Source organism: Oryctolagus cuniculus, chromosome 5, assembly GCF_964237555.1.
Source record: "Oryctolagus cuniculus chromosome 5, mOryCun1.1, whole genome shotgun sequence".
Taxonomy (NCBI): domain Eukaryota; kingdom Metazoa; phylum Chordata; class Mammalia; order Lagomorpha; family Leporidae; genus Oryctolagus; species Oryctolagus cuniculus.
The window spans coordinates 154064989-154080844 of NC_091436.1; the positions used below are offsets into that span (position 1 = coordinate 154064989).

A 15856-nucleotide genomic window follows, 5' to 3' on the forward strand; every position below is an offset into this window, starting at 1 on the left:
CCTATCCTGAGACATAAGGCTATTGAAATCCCGTTTTCCCTGCCTAAAACACTTCGTATTTGTTGCTCACTCAATTGGAATATTAACGAGTGCATTTGTGACGAAAATTCGAGAGCGAACTTTGAGAATTTCATCTTAAGGATCTTTTTGCTCCGGATCTAGGCACCCGGATTAGGCCATCTAATTTAGGAGGCCCTGCCAAGGGTCCTGAAGGGAAATTGATAAAGTCTCAGTGAAACAATAGATTCAAGGAAGGAGGAAAGGTTTGAATTATGAGAGGGAGAGCAATGACAAACAGAAGATTTACAGAATAAAGAGAAAAAAAATCACACTGGCAGCCAGAAGGAAGCGCAGACATGGAAAGATTTAATAATTCTTTTGGGAATGAGAGAAAGTCTCAATGATGGAAAAATGGACTATTTTGCTTATCTATGGGAATTCTTGGGTTTTAAAACTTTAAAAAATGCTCTGTGTCAGTTAACTTATTTTTGGAAACTATACAACCAAAGAGAGAGTGCAATATTGTTCATATAATATATTAGTAAACATCACCTTGATTGGATTTGCCAAAAAAAACACACACAGCAAAACTGGTAGTTATTGATTGGATTTGCAAAACCCAGGGAGTGATATTTGCACTTCGGTGATGCAAAGTACATTGACTGTATAATGTTAGCACAGCTGCCGAAACCCGGGATCGAACCAGGGACCTTTAGATCTTCAGTCTAACGCTCTCCCAACTGAGCTATTTCGGCAACCTGAAGTCACGCCCTCTAGCCATTCTCCCAAATATCAAAATTTGCATTTTATATACCGTGTTCTCATTCTTCAACAGCTAACTTTATGGTGCTCAGTGTCACCCACCTCTCCTCATCTTCCACCCCAAAATAATATGGACTCAACTACAATCAAGATCTAAAAACAGGATCCAGTTTTGAAGACAATGATGGGTTGGTAGAGGAAAGGGGAAAGAATAAATAAAAATAGGAAGGTGCTTTTCCACCTCTTGCTGTTCCATGACCCAAACACTTACCTGAAATATGTAAAGAACTTAAAAAATCCTTCAAAAAAGACTGAAAGCAAGAAAGAGCAAATGAGCATGCAATTGACAAAAGAGGATACCCAAAATAGCAATCAAGCAATATAAAAAGTGCTCAACATCATTAGCTATCAGGGAAATGCAAAATAAAAAATACAGTAATACTAAGTATTAGTAATATTAAATATTAGTAATACTAAAAAAATACAGTAATACTACTTTTCACCGATGTCCCTTAACACAAAAGACCTGATGATATCAATTGTTACAAGTCTGCGGAGTAACTGGGACTCTCAGATATTGCTGATACCTACACTGAGAAACTACTTGGAAATATTAACAAATTACTAAATATGCATGTAATGTATGACCTCAAAACTGCACAACTACACTTATACCAAGAGAACTGCATGAGTGTTTGCCTTGAAAGACATGAACAGGAATGTTTGTAGCAGTATAGTACATTTCAGAAAAAAAAAAAAAAACCCTAGGCGTAATCCAATGACATTTAAAATGAATTAATAAATCATGATGTATAGTATTTTTCCAGTGGAATACTCAAGCAATGGAAAAGCACTACAGCTACTAGCAACAACACAAATGTATCTAATTTTTTAAATGTTGAAATTTTAAAAAATCTATACTTGAATGAGTACATACTTGCTGTAGTTTGAATGTGTCGCCTCCAAAACTCAGGTGTTGGCAGTGTGATGATACTGATCTAGGGAGCCTTGTAGGAGGTCGGTAGGTTGTGAGGACGCCCATCTGGTGAGTTGGTGTGTAAAATGCAGGGTTTCCCTCAATTTACCAAAGCATAAAATTATTTATAATGGGCCATCTCTCACAGCTGGTCTTTTGGGGGACCCATTTTGGCGAATGTTGGTCTGGCACAGGTGATACTGTCTTGAAAGTCAGACAGGAGAGAAGTATCCGGTGCTGAGTTCTGAATGTTTTTAGGCATTGCTGAAAGGGCTAAGCATGGTACCAGAAATGCCGGTTTACCAACTTCAGAATTTCTCCCTAATCTGGACTCGGCCCCAGGACTTAAAGAAAAACACCGAAGTTGTAAGAACTCAGTGATACAGTGAGTGTAGGAAAACTGTAGCCAACTGTCCTCTCTGGATAAGAAAAGCAAGACTGATTGATTGATTTAGGGGCCGGGCAGAAGGAGGGAGAGCAGTTTTCCATCCACTGGTTCACTCCAGCCAGCATTTTGGAATTCTGGGAAGACTGGGATTTGGGTCCAGTCTTTTTGTTTGAAGATGATTTTTTTAAAAATTAACACCTTTGTAAACATTTACTACTTGTGCATTTGCATAGGGTACACCGCAATTTTTCAACACGTGTACATAGTATAAGCCTTTTAAGCCAATTAGCCTGTCACTAATGTGTTTTGTAACCTGCAGCTTGTACCTAAGAAACGGTTTTTTTCTCTCTTTTTTTGCCCATCTGGAGATATTAGACATTCTTACATCAATTTAGCAGGAGCTCCTCCTGCTAAATCATATAGAATCAATGTTGGGTTTTTTGAGTTTCAGAAACTTCCTGCTGCCTTGGGACCACCTGGGAGCGAATTGTAATAAATTTTCTGGACAGTTCTGAAACCGTCTCCTGCTCCCTAAGAATCGAGGCTTCTTGCTTTTACCCAACATCCTAAAGATTTATTTCTTCCTCTCCGACGGTCGGAACCTTCCCGGAAACTGGGAAGACGACTCGCCCGCTCTCGGTTCGCCTCAGCCGCGGGTCTCTCCAACCCCGTCCCGCCTCAGCCTCTGGGAAAGAAAAAACTTGGCAAGCGAGGTGGAAATACAGATCTTCAAGTGGCGTAGGCGGGTCGGGGTGCGCGCTGGACCCCTCGGGAGTGGAGCCGGGGCAAGGCGGAGGGGGCACTGAGCGTCAGCCAGGCCGGGAAGGGCGGAGACGCGTGGGGTGAGGTAGAGGAGGCAAATGGGGTCGAGGAAGAAGGGTAAGCCTGTCCCAGAAGAGAACCTGGCTCGTGGGGCGCGGGCCTGGGAGTTTGAGAGCGCCCCGCAGCCCTCGGTGGCTGGCCAGAGCGCTGTGCAGGGACCGCGTCGGGTTGCGCTTTAATTCTGACAGTGGTAGCTGCAGAGGGAGCCGCAAGGATTGCCCGATTCTCTGGGGAGCAGGAGTGGGGTGCCTGCTGCCTCGGAAACGGCGGGAGCGTCTGGTTTCTTTAGGTTTTGCTTGACAGGCAAAAGATGAGAGCCCCGCTTTGCGCCATGTATTTCTGTTAGAAAGAAGCCTGTTGAAACGCAGCTTTTCTCCGGAAGAAGCGTCCTGGCGCGGTTGCACCGAGCTCCTGAACTCCTCGCGGGCTGCTCACGGTTCCAACAGCGGGGAAGCGCAGAACTGTGGCTGCGCACAAACAGAGCCGCGGGGCCAGGGGCATTGTCTGCACCAACAGGGAGGAGTGAATCTCTCACAAGGGGGATGACCTGATAATGGACTTCGGGTGGCTTGTGAGCACCTAGCGTAAGGCCACCACAAAATGCAGCCAACACTGGAGTTAGATGAAAGGCTTATTGATAGGTGGGGAAGCTGGAGGGGCTGGGTGGTGAGGGCAAGCGAGTAAGGGAGCGCAGGTTCGGTTTGGGAAGCAGATCCTGTTAAACCTTTGCGGGAGGGCAAGGAGATAGGAGCGGCCAATTCCATTAGGGCGGTGGTGGAGCTGACACCTGGGGTTGGGTCATTCGGTCACCTGGCGTCCAGCAATGGCAGTGGGGGCTAGAGCCAAGGATGGTGTCTGAGGCATAGATCACACCACAGATAAGACTGTGCCATTTTATTAACATTCCCCCTTTTGTATCTTATAAAGCAAGTGTTGTATGGGATTAGATCAGCCCCAAAAGTCCAGGAAGGGTGGAGGGACGATGATCTGTCTTTAGAGCTACTTCCTGCTAACAAGGGTGACGAGTTACTCTCCGCTGGCATGGGGCGATGCCTCAAGCTGTGATCTCCTGGTTGGGGAGCCGAGTAGATCCCTATAGCAGTATTTGGTTGATTGATTGCCAGGTTGGTGAAGGCTGTGGTTCGTTCTATCATCACCTTCTGTAAACACTTAAACAGACAAAGCAGTACAGCAGCCAGGATTAAAATAGCAGCCAATGGTCCTAGTAATAGCATTAACCAAGTAATAAGAGGATTTCACAGAGGAGAGGAAATTGGGGGCGGGGGGTGTCCCTGGACCCCAGTGAAGACTGTTAGATGGCTGTGGTTTTATATGGCCTGACTGGTTAACATAATAACAACCCTGTTAAGGTCAGTCTGTTCCTCAGTACCACACCTGTTGGAGACCTCAGATGGTATCAGCTAAGGTCTCAGTGGACCTGGTGATCTCCTCTTGTAACTGTTTGGAGTTGTAATGGCATTGAGATGACGTTGTGGCCCAAAGCCATTCCTGAGATCACTACTGGGGAGAGGCAGGCTGCAAAGCTGATCCCAACCAAGATTGGGAGAAAGGCCACTCATCTCTTGTGGGTAGAGGGGCTTGTCTGTAGAAAAATTCTGGACAATCATACTATGTTAGTTGGGGAGAGGACCATCAATACACCAGGTCGGGAGTAGAGCCATTGATGTAAGAGCAGAGGGTATGATTACAAAGGAATGAGGCCCCAAGTGGGCTAGACAGGGTCTAGAACAAAGTCATTATTGGAGGACCTAAGAAAGGTGCTCTATAAACCATGAATAAGTTTCCTGATTGAGAGGCAAATAGAAACTGACAGAAGGGGCTTGATAATAATCAGGTGGGCTTTAGGGCCTTGCCAGTTATGAGGCCCCGACCTATCTATCTCCTTATATGGGGTACATAATAAGGGAGGTGTGAACCTCCTGTGGAAGGCACCCTGTTGACTTCAGTTACCTAGCTGGCCTGGGAGGAGAGCTGGCCAGGTAAAGGCAGGTGGCATCTCTAACAGGAAATTTACAGTTCTGCCTGCAATGTTATTGATCCTACTTGGCCGTCCCCTCAGCAGCGGTGGTTACTTTGGAAGCTGGGCTGAGTGAAGGGCTTTTCAGCTTGGAGCCAGTAAGATCTGTGGCTCTGACCTGGGTGTCCTTCGACTCCAGGGCAGGTCCATTTCCAGTGATCCAACTCTTGGCTGGCAGAGCTGCCAGGACTCTTCATAAGCTGACTTCTGCTGAAGCCCAGGCTTACCACATTGGAAGCCACTGCAGTGGACTGGCCTGTTGGGTCTCCTTGATGGGAGATCACTGTGCAAAGCAGCCATTATGGGCCTGCCACCCATCTTTACATAGCTTCTGATGCCCAGCCTTCTTTTCCTCTGGTTTTTGTTAAAGCAGACCAGAGGATGCAAGTCAAGGGAGTGCTCAAGTCCCATCTCTAATCTTTGGTGGCCTAAACTAGAAGTCTACAGTCACAGGCATGTTCTGATAGTGGTTTTTCTGTGAGGTAGACAATGCCCATGAGGAAAGCTATGTCCTCACTTTAAAACTTTCCCTCCCTTTGTTCTGAAAGGGAGGTTATGCCCATTTACTGTGCCCATGGCGAAGTAAATCTAGCCATGAAATCATAATTTAAGCACTCATTTAACCTATGCTATTATTACAGAAAAATGTTAGCCATCCCTTTTATAGGATTAAACTGTACATCCCTGGAGAGTACTTCAATATAGAGTCAGTTTCCCATCTTGAAGAGAATAGAGAAATGAGGCAAAAAGTCAGGATTTCCAGATAGTTTACTGATAATAACTATCAAATGAAACTTAGCAAGCAGTTTCAACCACTAAATAACAACATATGACAACATTTACCAGAATGTTTAATGTAAATCAATGCTTTATGAAAACATTTATCAGAATCTATACATTTTAAGACAAGAATACATGTATTTGGAAACATCTCTTAAATATCTAACATGGTGTAACTTGTTTGACCAGCAAACTCAAGCACAAACATGTCAATGACTTAAGCAGTTTTAGGTTCTTTTTACCAACAAATTCAAAATATTTGATACAGATTCAGGACACAAACCAAAATGTGTCTTCAATTAGCTTAGCAGTTTAAATTTATGAGCAATCTTTTATCTGTAAGCAATTAAAACAGTTCTTAATAAATGTTCCCATGAAGACATCCAATATATATATACACATATAACATACAAGATAGAACAATAAAGCAGTTTCAACAATAGCTTCTTAAAATCCCTAACTTTTTAAAAATTACCAATTGATTTGAATTATATTCTGCTCTTAATAACCTCGATTAACCATACTTTCTCTCAGTTGGAACCTGTAGTGCATTATCAGTTTCACCTGCTTACAGAGCCATTCCAAGGTACTTAATACGATAGAAGTCACTAGAAAAAGTCCATCGGAACCTATAGGAGGACACAGTTAAACACAGAAGCAACAGTGTTTTAGTTTTATGAGCAGCAAGTCTGATTTATAATATTTGGAGGAGAACACAAACTATGGATGACAGAAGACTTTAAATAGCCATGTCTTAAAATTATAAACTTATTCACCAACAAGAGGCACTTGCTCACAATATTTTTGAAAGCACCTGTAGGACTTTATAGCCCTTTTAGGTCTATGGGTCTTTCTCATTAAGATAACCATCATGTCTGGTAACACAAGATCATTAGACTTTCTAACTTTTGGGCATTTGTATAGTAGCATTTCACATTATCATAACTTTAAATTTAGCACCACTTCACATCTTGATAGTACCTTTAATATAATCTGAATAGCCTGCTTCGTTGGTGTCTCTGCAAGATGAGAGACATATCGTTTGACATTTCCAGGGGCCTAGCTGGAAATATCAAAGTCCAAATTCTTTGGAACTTTCATTTTTTGAATGCCTGTCAAGGATGCATAGAAGGCTTAAAATATCTGATATAAACAAGATCCCTTAACATCATCACATAATATAGACCAGATTTGAGCATTGTTACAAAGTGATTACTCAAATGCTTTAGAATGAGTATATATTCAAACAAATTATAACTCCTTTAAAACTCAGTTGTTTCTAAACAATAGAGAACACAATAAATTATTTTAACAGAACACAAAATTGTCTCTCTTTGGTTGTTCCAAACATCTAAAATAAAACCTTAAATTTTCATATTCCATAACTTGGAACAGTTTTAACAGTCAGAATGAGAGAAGAGAAAATAGCTTACTGGAGCTGGCTAGAAAAATGACAGAGTCCCAATTAAACAAAACTATTAAAAGGAGATGCTGCAGCATTTAAACAGTTTTTAAGATGATTTCAAGATATTGTGAAAACCTCATTGCTTTAACAGAGGATAAGATTCTAGTTCTATGTGAGACAATAGCTTTTGCTTTCCATATACTTGATGTACATTTTGAAATAACCCTTTAGAAATCTCCAAATTAAGACATTTTCTAAATAAGATAACACATTAAATTTCAACCTTAGTTACTTTCAAGCAATATTGAACTATTTTCATATGGACAATTTATGAAAACATGTTAGCAAATGCAAATAGCTTTTTACACAGAATATAAGGTGCTAAGAGTACCAAAGTCTACAGTTAGACACATTTATCTCATTTGCTTTACCCAATTTATATTTACCAATTACACTTGGATGACTGAAGATGCGGATATTATACCATACCTCTATCTGAATTATAGATTTCTACTCCTTTTATAAAACTCTAGCTATAAATTGGTAACATTAAACCAGAGACTGCAAAATCTACTTTAGGTGCTATAATGAGTATTGATTACCCATTGTTGTTTCATCGAGTACTGATTACCCATTGCTATATCATTGGAAACCTGCTAAAACAGATTGCAAAACAAGTTCAATAAGTTACAAAGCTATATTTTCAAGGCAGCAATCTTCCTGGGTTCAAAGGGAGAAATTCCTTTAAACTCAATGTCCACTTACTGTTGAACCAAATTCTCATGCATGAGATTGTGATTTACCAAGGACATCTTTTTAGACTTTAATTGAATTTGCTTCTAGTTTTCCTTTTACCCAAAGAACACCTTAGGCCAATGGTGCCCTAGTCAATGGTCAGCTAGTTGGGACTGCCTCTGAAACAAAAGTTCAGGCAGCTTCCAGACAGGTCCCACGGGTGACTGTGGACTAAGGGCTGATGTGCCAGGGACAAGAAGTCCAGTGCAGATTATTCACCATTATGTTAGGTTTAATGGGAGAGAGCATCCACCAGAGCAGATGGGCACCCCTTGAGAGATTCCTAAGGAGGAGAATCTGATAGCTGACAGAGTAGGGGGAAGTTAAGGAAAAGGAGATATGTCTGGAAATGGTAATCAATCCAGTGAGCTGGCTGTTTGAAGGACCAGTCTAGGAAAGGCTCACTAATGGGACAAGGAAATCGAGTTTGTAGGGACTGAGAAGATTTGAGCATAGCTCCAGTCTCACCAACAGATTACTCTCTGAGGAGGGAAGAATAGAAATGCAGTTAGTTTTCAGCCAACCCCTGACAGGCCCCAAACCCATCAAAAGACCTGATTATCCTGTCTGGCTTGCTCATAACAAAACAAAAGAGCCATCAGAAGGGTGGGCTAGGTGATTTGAGAGCTCTAGAGGATGCTACTCTTAAGGTAAAATTGGAACAGGAAGGGGAGGGGTGAAGAAGGCTGTTCCCAAACTTGCCTTTGCTTCTCCAGGAGGAGGGTGTTAGACAGGATCATAGATAAGGCAGGGGGAGTAGACTTTGGACAAGGGCTGGTTCTGAGATAAGGTTGGAATTCCCAGGCAGGAGGGAGAGGTATAGTGAGCAAGCCAGAACAGTGAATGTTGAATAAAGGGGTTTTGGCTTTTTAATGAGAGCTTTGGAAGTTAAGAGAATTGGAGCTGGAGGTTTAGAGCTGAGATAGAAGAAAGCTTAGACATAGGGAACTTTTTCCACTTTCTCAAACACTCACAGACATGATAAAGATCCTGAATAGTGTCAGGGTCAAACGTGGACTGGTTGTCAAGGTAGGAGACAACTGAGAGGAGGGCGGGACAGAACGTGGGTCAAAGAAGTTCCCAGGGTGACCTGTGGAGTTGGACTGGTGGGTATTGAGGGTCCCCAAGATCATGACCATCTGACGGGGAGGGTATGAGAACAGATTGTGGGTTGTCACCCATGCACCCACTGGAGCCCAAGGCCTAGAACCCATGGAAGGTGTAGAGACCATGGGAGGTTGTGGTGCCTGAACCAGGACTTTGAGATAAAGCAGAGTGCAACCATAACCCATGGTAGAAGTTGCCGAGAGAATTCCCCATTCCCTGTCTTTTGAAAGGCCGATGTGTGCATAGGGATCACAGAGCATTCAGTGGCATGGAGGAGGTCCAGGGGTGTGTTTTGTGGCTGGCGCAAATCCAGGATCCTGAAGCAGCTCAGATCCCCTGGGGGAGAGCAAGGTCAATGGGGAGCCAGGATCTGAGTCATGACACCAATGTAAGGCCACCACAAAACACACCAAACACTGGAGTTAGAGGAAAGTTTTGTTGTCAGGAGGGGGAAGCCTGACTGACCAGGAGTAAAGAGAGCACCTGTAAGGGAAGCAGGTCCTGTTACATCTCTGCCAGGGGACATGAAATTAGGAGCAGGGAATCCCATTAGGGTGGTGGAAGAGCTGACACCTGTGGTTGGGCCATCTGGTCACCTGGCTTCCAGCTATGGTGGCCATGGCTAGAGCTGAGGATGGTGTCCTGGGTATAGATGGCACCATAGATAAGACTGTGCCATTTCACTAACACCTAGGAGGTGAGAGACAGGCGCAGTTTGGAGTGTGAGAACAGGATGGGATGCACTGTGGAAAGACTGTCATTGCTTGGCTTCTATAAATGTAGGAAGTGACTGCTTTTCTGCTTTCTGGAAATTTAGTACAGCTTTGGGCAAAACAGTGGCAGAGAAAAGATTACCTCGGTTCTGTGTCTCACATGGAAAACAAATTTCCAAGTGGACAAGGCAGAGAGAAAAGCGAGATTTGTTTAAGTTGGAGACTTCCTGGCAGAGTGGCCAGGAGGGGGGCTCCAAGAGAGGCAAAACCCAAAGGGGCTGATGGTAGTGGGGTTTTTAACACAATTTTGGGAGAAAGAAAAAAAAAACTGACTCAGTTAATAATCACTTCCAAGATGGGGACAAAACCTATCAACAGACCTGATTTGTAATCTTATTTGCCCTGTGTGGCTTGCTCATGATAAAACAAAAAGCCATCTGAGGGATGGGATGGGTAATTTGTTTTCAAAATAAACTTGAACTCAGGATGGACTCGCCACTCTCTTGCTAGTCTCATGATAAAACTGGAAGCTCCCAAGGAGTGGGGCAGGCACTTTTGACCTTGCTAAAGAGAACTTTTGGGGGAAGCAAGCATTTTGCACCCTCAGTGTCCACCAGGACCAACCTGACTGCCTATTAACCCATCTGACTCTTCACAGTATCTTGTCTGCCCCCAGTTGGTGGAATGAAATAAGGCTCAAAATACATTTTTTTTTCTCTTGAGCAAGATGATATTACTGTGCCGGGGAAGCATCTTCCTGTGGATTTCTGCTCAATGCTGTGACACCAGAATCTAATCAAGAGTTCCGATCTGGAGATATGGATTGCTCAGCAGCGTGGAAGGCATTCCTGTCCTGGAGAATAAACTTAATGAGGTTGAAAAGCATCCACTGGGACTGGAAGAACCAAAGTTCATTTATTGTATTATGAAAAACAAGGAAATGAGCTTTCCCCTAGCCTGATCTTGGATCCTGGAAATCCGAGCACTTGCCTTTCAGGCCGGAAACGTCTTCACGACACCCAGAGAAGTGCTATTCGCTGTACCACAGCGGAATGGTGTACGTGCTGTCACAGATGGACAAAGCGAACCTGAAGCAGCACAGGTGCTTAGAAAGTAAGAATGCAGGTAGTGGACGGAGCCCAGGACTTCACGCATGCTAAGCACGTGTTCTATCACTGAGCAGAACCACCTTGCAATAATGCCAATTTTCACTTGGGACTGCTGTTAAGTCATGAAAATTAAGTTAGCTTGTGTTTTCACTTCTGCTATTTCTAAATTCCCTACCCTGTGCTATTTCTTTTACACATGGCTGTACCAGAAGAAAGATACCTTAGTGACACAAGGAATGATGCCTCCTGATTTATGGGCTGGCCACAATCAGCCAGCCCCAAAGATCGCCTGGAGCCTGCTTCCACTGCTTCCACTTGAGTGATCGTGGGCCTGCAATGTCTCTTGCAGCTTTTCTGAGAAGAATTTTCTGTGTTCTTTCGCTTCTTGGAAACACAATAATGTTCCACATAATCAAAAACTGAAACTGACTCAGGTGCATGTGAAAATACTCTGAAATTCAACACAAATGGGAACAAATCTAACTGCATGTCAAAAGAATAACAAAGGCATTGAAGAGAAAAAGAACTGATCTAAGAAAAGACTGATCTCATTGAAAGCACAGACAGCAAACACACCTTAAACTCTGTAGCAGAGCTGTTTTTTGTACTGTTAAGGATGGAGCAATTCTGATTTGTTGTGTGAATTTTAAGATTGAGAAAATGAGTCTATATATTCATGTATTTTATGTATGAATGTGTGTGTGTTGAAACAAAGGCTTTCACTGTGGAAGAAGAGGGAAAATATTGAATAGTATTGTTTATGCTACACTGGAATTAGAGACACCAGTATGGAGTTTTATGATCTATATATATAATTCAGGGCTGTGCCAGGGAACTGAAGATATATCTTGCAGTGCTAGCATGTAAGTGGTCAGAAATGGTGGGGATGATTGAGTCGAAAGTCTACAGAAGGCTGCTTGAACAGGATCTCACTGGACAAATCTGAGACACTGAGCATAAATTATGACGAATTATTTTCACCCTTGGACACTTATAAGAGCAATCTAATTCACTAAAAGCAGATTTAGAAAGCATCTTTCTTGTTTGATGATACTCAAGTTCCTTGATAGCCATGATGTTATAGGGCCATGCACTCACTAATTCCCCTAGTGTTTACTGCCCTCTCGGGCTTATTGTTGAACCAAACTTTGGGCATCGCTAAGATGAGTAGAGAAATCAGTAGGAGGACTTCTGCTTTCTCATCCTCATAACTTCACAGAAAAACAAAGGAAACTAAGGTGACTTTTCCTCAGGACTCATTTTCCCCTACACTTTCCTTTTTTCTCTTTCTCTTAATAGTTGAAAATAGAAGTCACAATGCCAAGTTTGTTAAGATGGTGTCACACTACGCTGAGTGATGCCTCCCAAAGAAATCAAACCCTGGAACCTGAAAGTGACCTTATATAGAAACAGGGTCGTCGTGGCAATGATGGCAATGTTGCTGCTGACAGCAAAAATGACCCCCAGTGGAGCTGGCTGGCTTCACTGCTCTGGTGACCACCTGAACCATCCAGGCCAAATCAGCGCTGGCCATCCCCTGTACTGGATGGCCACACAGCTCACATTGCTTGCAAGTTTGCTGAGCTTAAGGGAGTGATCATGATTCTGATAAGAAGCTGGAAGATGGCCCTAAATTCTTGAAATCTGGCAATGCTGCCATTGTTGATTCAACACTGGTGGGCCCATGTGTGTTGAGAGGTCTCTGACTTCCCTCTTCTGGGTCATTTTGCTTTGTGATGTAAAACAGGCAGTTGCTGTGGATGGGATCAGAGCAGTGAACAAGAAGACTGCTGGAGCTGGGAAGGGCACCAAGTCTGCCCAGAAAGCTCAGAAGACTGAATGAACACTACCCCTGGTACCTGCCACCTCACTCCTAATCAGTGATGGAAGAATTGTCTCAGAACTGTCTCAATTGGGCATTTAAGTTCAATAGTAAAAGACTGGTAAATAAAAACACATCATAAAACATTCAGCAGAAATGGAGAATGTTTTGTGGACCTTCCTGCACCCGTGTGGGAGACCCAGAAGAAGCTCCTGGCTCCTGGCTTCAGTTCGGCACAGCTCAGGCCGTTACAGTCATCTAGGGAGTGAATTAGCAGATGGGAGACTTCTCTCTCTGCCTCTGCCTCTCTGTAACTCTGCCTTTCAAATAAATAAATAAATCTTAAAAAAAAAAAAAAAAGCACTTTTTAAGGGAAACAACTTGACCAAAAATCTGTCACAGAATTTTGAGACGCATTAAAACCAAGTTTAATGAGATAAAAAAAATTCCTCTCCGATAGATAGCACAGCTGTCTCAGGTCAAGTTACTTGAGTAACCATCTAGAAAAGTCAATTCCCAGGTAAGCGTGAAGTAGTGGGAACAAAGTGGAAGTTCATGAGCTTTGAGATCTTCAGTGGACACAGCTGTCCCTGCAGCAGTGGGACCCTAAATTCGCTGATGAAAACGACTCCATCTTCCAGCCTGGAAGGCCGCTGTCGGGTCACCGCCAAGCAGTCAGGAAACAAAGACAAGGAGGGGAACTGACAGCTTGCAATTTTTCTTTCGTGAAACCTTCCACCTTGATCTTTTCTCCTGCTTCTTAGATGCAGAACACTGTAAAATGGAACCAAACGGGCCTGGCCTGGTTAATTGGGCGACGCCATTGCGGTCCCTCTCCTTGGTCTATCTTTTCCTTTCCCGGCGGTGCCAAGCTCAAGTAGAAACGGGCAGCACTTCCACGAGCGGCGGCACTAATTTGAGCAGCACATTGAAGTGAAACAGGTTCACTTTCTGTTTGAGAAAGGGAACTGACGCAGAAAAGCAAAAAGCAGCATCGCTCAAAAGCAAGACAAAAAGTGGAGGTGCCGGGGATTGAACCCGGGGCCTCGTGCATGCTAAGCACGCGCTCTACCACTGAGCTACACCCCCTCGGCCTGCAATTTCTCTCGGGAATATATTCAAGCAGAGGAGGGCTTGTTGCTAGGCACCAGCGGCGTTAAAATGGGGTCCACGCCATGTGACCTCGGTATCTCCCGGGTGTGCCCCGCTCGGCTGAGAGACAGGGCATCGCCCGCCGAAGGCGCCTGCCGGTCTGGGGTCGTTCCCCCGCCACCTCCGGCAGCGCCCAGATGACGCATTTTTCTCTCGTTTCTTCCCTCTCTGCTCTTTCCCCGGGTAGCAGAGACTGCGTGAGACCCCCGCGAGCAGAGAAGGCCGGGGACGCAGCCTGCGCGCTCTGGACGCGGGCCGGGAGGGGAGAGCGCGGGGCCGCGGCAGCCACTGCCGCGCGTGGCGGGCAGAAGCCGCGCCCCCGCCGCCGGAGTGAAGGCTGCGCCTTGCTCTCCGCAGGTCCGGGCTGCATCCCAGACCTCTCGCCGGAAGACATCCCTTCAGTCTCCAATGCTACTGTGCCTGCATCAGGGATAAGAAGGACACCCGTGGTCCGTGAACAGACTCTCTAAACCGACCTAGGGAGCCCCGTATTCAAGAATTAATTGGGATTTTCACTGCAGAAGGGCGTCCGGGCCCTGTGCCTTCGTCCCCACCCCCATTTTCGGTGGTACCGATAGAGCTTTCCCGAAACCGACCACCTCTCTAGCTGCTAAAACAAACTCAAAGTTCAAATAGAATACAGACAGCACTCTCTAACCATCGTGCGGTAGAGCGAGAACTTTTTAACAAAATAAAAATTCGTTCAATCTGAACTCTTTAAAACATTCTGCAAAGCAGTTTCTGGGTCAAAAAGAAAATACAGATTTTAATTGCATAATTTCTTGAAAAGAACAAAAATGCAAACGTGACGTATCAGAATCTGTGAGATAAAGATAAAGCATTAGAAAAAAATGTTTCATTCCATATCTGTAACAATAGCAATGAAAAATAATATAAATGAATCACATCACCAAATATACAACAAAATAAACAAAAAGAATGCAGAAGGAAAGGTTAATAAACACAAAACCAGAAAATGAATTACAAAAAGTAAAACTAGTTTTTTTAAAAAAGCTGGATACTTGGAACAATCAGCACAACAGACAAATCTCTGGACAGCCTAATCAACAAAAAAGAGGATAAGTGCAAATACAGTACACAGTATTAGAACCTCTGGGAGGGGACATGGCAGCCAATATGTACTGGGTCAGAAATTATTTCTACTCTGAGAATTCCTCCAGCAACCCTTATCTAATCAGACGCAAAGAAGAATTCAACAAAACTACAAGTGGCAATGTGGAAGCAATAATAGTGTGCTTTTATAGACGACGAGATTTTCCAACATGTTTATAATGCCTGTGAATAAGCATGTGAGTCCATTATCAGAGAGCTGGATCGGAAGTGGAGTAGCTGGCATTGGAACCTGTGCTCGATAGGGCATGCCAGCATTACACGTTGCAGGCAGTGGTTTAACCCACTGTGTCCCCCAAGCCGTGCCTGTCTTTTTTTTTTTTTTTTTTTTTTTTTTTTTTTTGAAAGGCAGAGTTACAGAGAGAGGAAGTGATGGAGAGATCTTTCATCCACTGTTTCACTCTCCAAATGGCCAAATGGCCACAGCCGTCAGGGCTGGAACATGCTGATGCCAGGAGCCAGAAGAAATTGAGGAAGAATCTGAAACAACAGTTGAGGCTGACTTGACTGATAAACAGAAACATCAATTGAAGCACAGGGAACTCTTTTTGTCCTGCCGGTATGAATCCTACCTGCAACAGGTATTGGGGAAAATGCAGTGATGCTTTTCTGAATGAGACAGAAGCTGTGTTGTCATATCTTGATAAAGAGGGTACCTTTTTCTACTCATTGGTCTATGACCCCTCAGGGAAGAAAAACTCTTTAATGTCAAGGAAAATGTGCATAAAGAAAAAAATAATGACAATGTCACATGAAATAATTAATATTAGTAAAAAGACAGAAATTATAACTTATAAAAAGAGCCAAATGGAAATTCTAGAGTTGAAAAGTACAATAACTAAGATGAAAAATTCAC

The 15856-nt window shown here is 43.6% G+C and overlaps 2 non-coding genes across 2 annotated transcripts; both read right to left on the reverse strand.

The window, feature by feature from the left end:
* Positions 1 to 682: 682 nt before the first annotated feature.
* Positions 683 to 755, reverse strand: TRNAF-GAA (transfer RNA phenylalanine (anticodon GAA)). Its single transcript has one exon. It is a non-coding gene; the product is annotated as a tRNA-Phe (tRNA).
* A 12979-nt stretch (positions 756 to 13734) lies between these two features.
* Positions 13735 to 13806, reverse strand: TRNAA-AGC (transfer RNA alanine (anticodon AGC)). Its single transcript has one exon. It is a non-coding gene; the product is annotated as a tRNA-Ala (tRNA).
* Between the last annotated feature and the right edge of the window lie 2050 nt (positions 13807 to 15856).